This window comes from Amblyomma maculatum, chromosome 4 (assembly GCF_055883805.1).
Source record: "Amblyomma maculatum isolate TAMU_Amacu chromosome 4, ASM5588380v1, whole genome shotgun sequence".
In the NCBI taxonomy this organism is placed as follows: domain Eukaryota; kingdom Metazoa; phylum Arthropoda; class Arachnida; order Ixodida; family Ixodidae; genus Amblyomma; species Amblyomma maculatum.
Window position 1 is genome coordinate 94,905,387 of NC_139347.1, and position 6,227 is coordinate 94,911,613.

Below are 6,227 nucleotides of genomic sequence, written 5' to 3' on the forward strand. Positions count from 1 at the left end.
TGATTCGTAATGAGTGAGTTCAGATGAGTCGCGTGTCGAAAAAAGTCGTAGGTGCAACAAATGGTTGACTCTGGGGGGTAGTTTGGTTTTGTTTTGGGGGTTTAGCATCCCAAAGCGTCTGAAGTTATTAGAGGCGCCGTAGTGGAGGTCTCCCGAAATTTCGATCACCTGGGGTTCCTTAACTTGCACTGCCATCGCGCAGCACACGAGAGCCTTGCTTTTAGCCTGCATCGAAAAGGGCGCAGTGGCCGGAATTCGACCTCGCCTTCTTGGGTACAGCAGTCGAACGACGTGATGTGATGTGACATGTTTGTGATGTGACTGTACTGTCTTCACCCATCCCTCTCTCACCCACAACTTTTATACCCACCTACCCATCTCCCCCAGTGCAGGGTAGCAAACCAGTTCCTTTACCTGTTAACCTCCCTGCCTTCCCTCTTCATCTTCCTCCTCCTAACCAGTGCGCCACCGCGGCGGCCCTGACTTTGGATTAGTCGTCAGCCGGAGTGAACTCAAGTGAATTAACTCATACCCATCAGTCTAAATGACTTTGTGTTCATGACTTCAGTGAGCCCGAGCGTGTGCCAGTCAGTCTGAATGAGCCCGCTGGGGGCCAAAATTTGGGGAATTCGCTCAAGTGAGGACTCGTGATTTTTTCTTGGTATGGTGTTCAGCGCACATAAAATGTTCACCGCCTTAAGCATCAGTCATGCACACTTAATAGCACATCAGCTTAATTGTACGCCATGAGCCCAGCGTCGGCGGCGCCGGCCATCGTCACTTATGCAAAGCAGTGGCGCGAAGCTGCTCTCGCTTGCCTGCTGCTGGCTTCTTACTAATTTTAGCAGGCTTTTCGCTCATGTATCTTCCGCATAAATTTGGCAGAAGTGCAGCTTCCGCAATAATCAGGCTTTAAAGATTCGAGCGAAGATCGGAATAGCTTTCTGTTAGTCTTAAGCACGAATTTTGCCTTTCAGAAGCAGAATTCAATTCCTGCGGAATTCAGACACTCAACCTTCTTTAGGACGTGCACATCAAAGAACGCTTCTGCAAATGCAATGAAAAATAAACTAGCATGAGAAACTGGTTTGTTTCCACATGGACAGTGTTAAGCAGTTAAATGTGATTTAAAACTCATAACCGTCAAGTAGATTGTATATTAGGTTTGATTAGTGGCTGTGGGTAACATGGGGTATGCCGGAACATTGTGCGGCCGGAATGTTCGGCATGTAATCTACTGCCATGGCATGTTGCTATATTGGCTCATTCGTATACGCATCTTTAAGCGACTAATAATCTCTATTATGCAGTTGTCTGATTTTGATTTCGCTCACCCAGAAGTCTAACATGTACGCACGAATGTGACAGTGGTGCCTCATTCTGCTCTACAACTCAAATAAAAAGTTATTGGAATTAAGCACGAATACGCAAGATTTGAGGGGAGAGGCATAACTGTACACAGTAGAGGTTCTCATCTCGCTTTCTTTATTCCATTTAGTCTCAAGGGAGGAGAAGTATGTGAGATTTACGTCCTGAAACTGCATGCGGGCTGTGAAGGATGCCATTGTGAAAGCATTCGGATCCAGCGCAATCATCCGAATGTATTTAATATGCACTGGCATTGCGCGCAGCAACAATCACTTCGTCTCCTATCCGTCTAATGAAATACAGCTTCGGCAGGGCTTCGTGCCACAATTTTGAGCTCAGTAGTCATGTGCGAAAAGCCATCGCGGCGTGTAATTTGTAGAAGAACGGCAGTAATCACCTGGGCTGAAACAAAAGACGGATATATAAAGCTAGAATTCTATTCAGCGAGAAGATACTCAGCATCGTTTACTTTCAGAAAGAGGGAAAACGGAAAAGAAAGGCAAGACGAAGAAATTAAGCAGTATGACTTTTGTCCTGCCAATGTGGGAAAAGCTTATTACCCTTCGAAGAGCCGCCAAGAACGTGGGCTCCATCATGAACTGAGTTAGCTCGACAGGAGCATTACCGCTGGTTCACTTTTATGACAGCATGCAGGTTGGTGGGCTTGCGGTGCTTTAAGCACAGACGACCGAAATAAGATGTGAATGATTCCGTCAGTACACGAACGGTGAGTCGCCGTGCCGTTGTTTTGGCTGCAAACGGCACAGATCTCCGAAGATTGCGTATGTCCGGTAAAGCATTCCCTCTCATTTAGTGCTTTGAATCTTTTATCTTCATATAGCCTAGGTGAACCTGGCAGGCTACATCCACCATAATCCCCGCCGATGATTCAGCGCGCAGTCTCCCTGTACTTCCGTCGCAACAGCGAACCATTAAAGCCGCATTGAAGTTTCGTACATACTTGGGGACTATTAAGCGATAGCTTATACAGCTCACTAGCTCGAAACTTCATTGGCGTATTCGGCACCACGTGTAGGAAATATAAGGGGCAGCGTCGGACGTGTGACTCAGCAAAAAAAAAATATATAATTCAAAGCAAATAACTTAACGCTCCCAATTATTAACCGGCAGATACCACACAGAGTGAATGCAGAGCTTAGATATAACGATAAAATTAACCTAAGAATATCTTCTTGAAGACACAGCTGAGGTAAGGAACAGAAAACGTTAAGAGCATTAATATTTTATACCTATCTACTTACTGTATACATTTAGCTGTGTGTCTCTACTCCTTAACTTGCTCCACGATATAGGCTGCCGTTCTCTTCTAACTTACCAGCGCCCCATACGCACACTCCTAGAAGCTTCGTGTTCCGCCTGTCAGCACTACTGTCACCCTGGCCATGCACCTAATCTCCGCGGCTGGGTGGATGGCACGGCCTGTCGATTTTGCCTCGAGAACGACCGATCCCTGCTGTCCAGTGAGCCCCTGTCATTATAAACACCCCCCACCCCACCCCCTCTCTTTCGGCCGTCTTTAGCCTCTTACTGCACCGACCATCCGACTGACCGTACATCGATTCCCTGTCGTCTGAAATATCCTCGAGTGGACACGACATTACGTGGTGGTGAATGCTGCTTCATTTTCTTTTTTATTTGTGACTATAGTCCTTTCCCTTTCACAGAATTGGAGCGCAATGCCTTTGTATTACACCATTATCAGTCTATCTCGACCCCCTGAGTTTAGAACATTAGCAGTCAAATGTTAGGTTTTGGAATGAAGCAGTTTTTCGCACAGTTCCTCCAGAGTAAGCTAGCAACGTGGGAGGACATTTGTAATTTCTGGAAGAAAACATGAAAAACCTGCACATCCAAATCTCACAACGACGGAAATGATGATAAATTCACTGTTTTCGCAATACACGTTTTTGCCTGTGCGCTTTATGATCGGAAGCTTTTGGCTCCCCCCTTACAAAAAAGCTTAATGAGTTTCTGATTAAATGGTAATTACATTCCTCATCATGCACATTAACATTTCTATACATTTTCTTGATGCATTTTTGATGAGTTTCACAAGAAAGTTGGCCACCGTGTTTCTGGTTGGTACCTAATGTGTGCATTTCTTGTGTGTTGTTCATGAGTGTTGACCAATGAGCACTTTTGGATAAAAAGTAAAAGCTAAAACGTAGCGAAGCACCTCAACTACATTAAAAAAGCTAAAAAATAAAAAAAAAAATTAAAACTAAGCGAAAATAAAAACTTCACCTCTGGCGCGATTCGAACTCGGTACCTCTTACTCCGTAGCTTTCTACGCTAACCTCTCGGCCACTCGAACTGGTAATGTCGGTAACGTATTTGCTTCTTATGTCTGGACTGCATTCATAAGATTGGGACTTGCTGTTTCGAAGTGTACAGGCGATTGCGGCTGCTCTAACAATTCCAGCTTCTTGATCATTAGAACTTGCATCTAATGTTCTAGATACCTATGCGCACTATTTTGTCCACTGCAGTCATTTTAACATGTCGAGTTTGGTATCGCTGGCAAATTTATCAGCGCTGGCTCTTCGGTGGTTGCTACCTTGGGCGTAATTTTCGCTGAACGTACGGAGCTGTAGCACGAACCTTTAAGGAAAAAAAGTGCGAGCAAGCTTCAATACCGGCAAGCGCAGCAGCGCCAACACTATTTTACTGGTAACTAAATCTTATTTGTATCTAAACATTTCGGGAAGCGTTGCGATGACTGAGGGCTCGGCTAATCTATACGCAGAGCAAGAAGGAGCTCGACAGCTTAAGAAACACGCAAAATATCATGCATTATAAAGAAGGCATTGCTTCTCGTGCCCTGGTCGCGCACATGCTCCCAGGACGGTCCAGTTCCGAGTCAACGCACGGCTCGGGTTACGTCCGCGCGTCGTCGTCGGCGCAGGCCGGGGTACCCCTGCTGGTCTCTCCAAAACGGCCTGCTCGCAGGTGCAAGGAGGCATTGGAAGGAGCGGCTTTGCGTCCGTTAGCGAGGCGGTGTGGCAGTGCGTCGGTTCGCGTACACAACAATATCCTTGCCCGTAACACCCTCAAGCATATTGTCCAACCACAGCACCCATTCGCTTGGCAAGAAGTGATTTGCAATGGCACAAACACCCAAGACGCAGGGTGTAAGCGTGTTTTGAATGAAACAAATGTCCAAAAAGTTGTTTTGGTTTTACAGTGCATGCTAAACAGAAATGAAAACATAGTAAAGAATATACATTCGCTTAGTGATGTATAATTTCCCTCATTTCAGAAAGTCAATGTATTTCCACATTAGCTCCTATACAAAAATACTGTTTTGTTTTCCAAGTACAAAACTTCTTGCGTAATCTCAAATGAAAGTCTGTTGCGGATCTCATGTTAAAACACATAAAAATTGTTTCTTAGGCAACACCCTACATATGCTAATCAGAAATGAAAACATAGGGCTCTGAAAGTGTGCAGTTAACAAAGAAATAATATATATTCACTTAGTGATGTATACATTTCCTCATTTGAGAAAGTCAATGTATTTCCACATTAGGTCCTACCCAAAAATACTGTTGCGTTTTCCAAGCACAAAACTTCATGTGTGATCTCAAAGGAAAGTCTGCTGCGGATATGATGTTAAAACACATCTAATCTTGAATCTCCTTTGAGTGGTTGATGACTCATCAAAAACACATTACGTGGGTAACAGAAATTCAATATCCATTTTTGTAAGGGCCACCTCAAATTACTTTTGTTTTCAGTCATCAAAGTATTTTAGAATCAGTTCTTTTATAGCAGTGACTTCTTTCTAAGGGTTTTATTGTTGGTTAGAGCTGATACAATCGTTACATCAAATAAAAATAGCTCTGCAAACCTCTTTTCGTTCAGAATGACATTTATGGCTTTTTGTGATAGTATATTGAATTTGTGTACAAGGTAAATATAACGGTATAATTTCGATGCACAACTATCAGAAAAGAATTATGTACACGAGCGTATGAAATAAAATAAACAAAAAGGTAAACATGCAATCTACTTGCAAACCACAATAGTACGCAAAACAGGCGCTCAGCTTTTACACGATACGACTATTCTAAGGAACGATAAACTATCATGTTATGCTATCTAAACGACATGGATGGACCCTTGTCGCAGCTGCAGTTTCGAGAGTTTTGCGTGAGAATCCATCGCAATGATTAGACCACCTAAAGTATTTAGGTTGACAATCCCATCCAGAAGCTCTGCATAGATTGGTAGTTATGATAAAAACGTTTTGTGTAGTTTCTTTCTTTTGTGCGGTGTGCGAAGTTCAGCCACGCTGACAAGATATCTGGAGGAGTCCATTGGTAAGGGAATCACTGAGCTATAGCTTTCGCGAGAATCAAAATACAGGAAGTTAGATGAGAGTATGAGGCTAGAGGTAGTTTTCTAAGAAATAAAAACGAGGACTAGGCACACCGTACACATTGCCTCATCATGGAAATGAGTGTTGACACGGTTGGGCTACGGCCGGGGAGAGACTATATGGACATGCGCCGGTCGTGCCGCTCCCTTAAAGCACCGGTGGGCGGCAGCGATGCAGGAGCCTTTGCGAAGCTCATATATGTTGCGCTTTGTCCAAGGCATTCCGCATTCGACCTCTGCACATCAATCTCTTCTCCCCGTCCGCGAACGCTGATTAACTAACTCGAATGCTCAGAGTCTAAGACACTTTTGAAAAAGGACTCCTTTTATGCGATGCAGGCCGTTCTTGTTGAGACGAAAAGGCCGTCGCTTTACATCACTTTGAGAGGGAGCTTTCAAGGACGAGTCAAATTCTTGCCAGAGCAAACATTTGGGTTGCTCCCTTATGCGATGCGGCA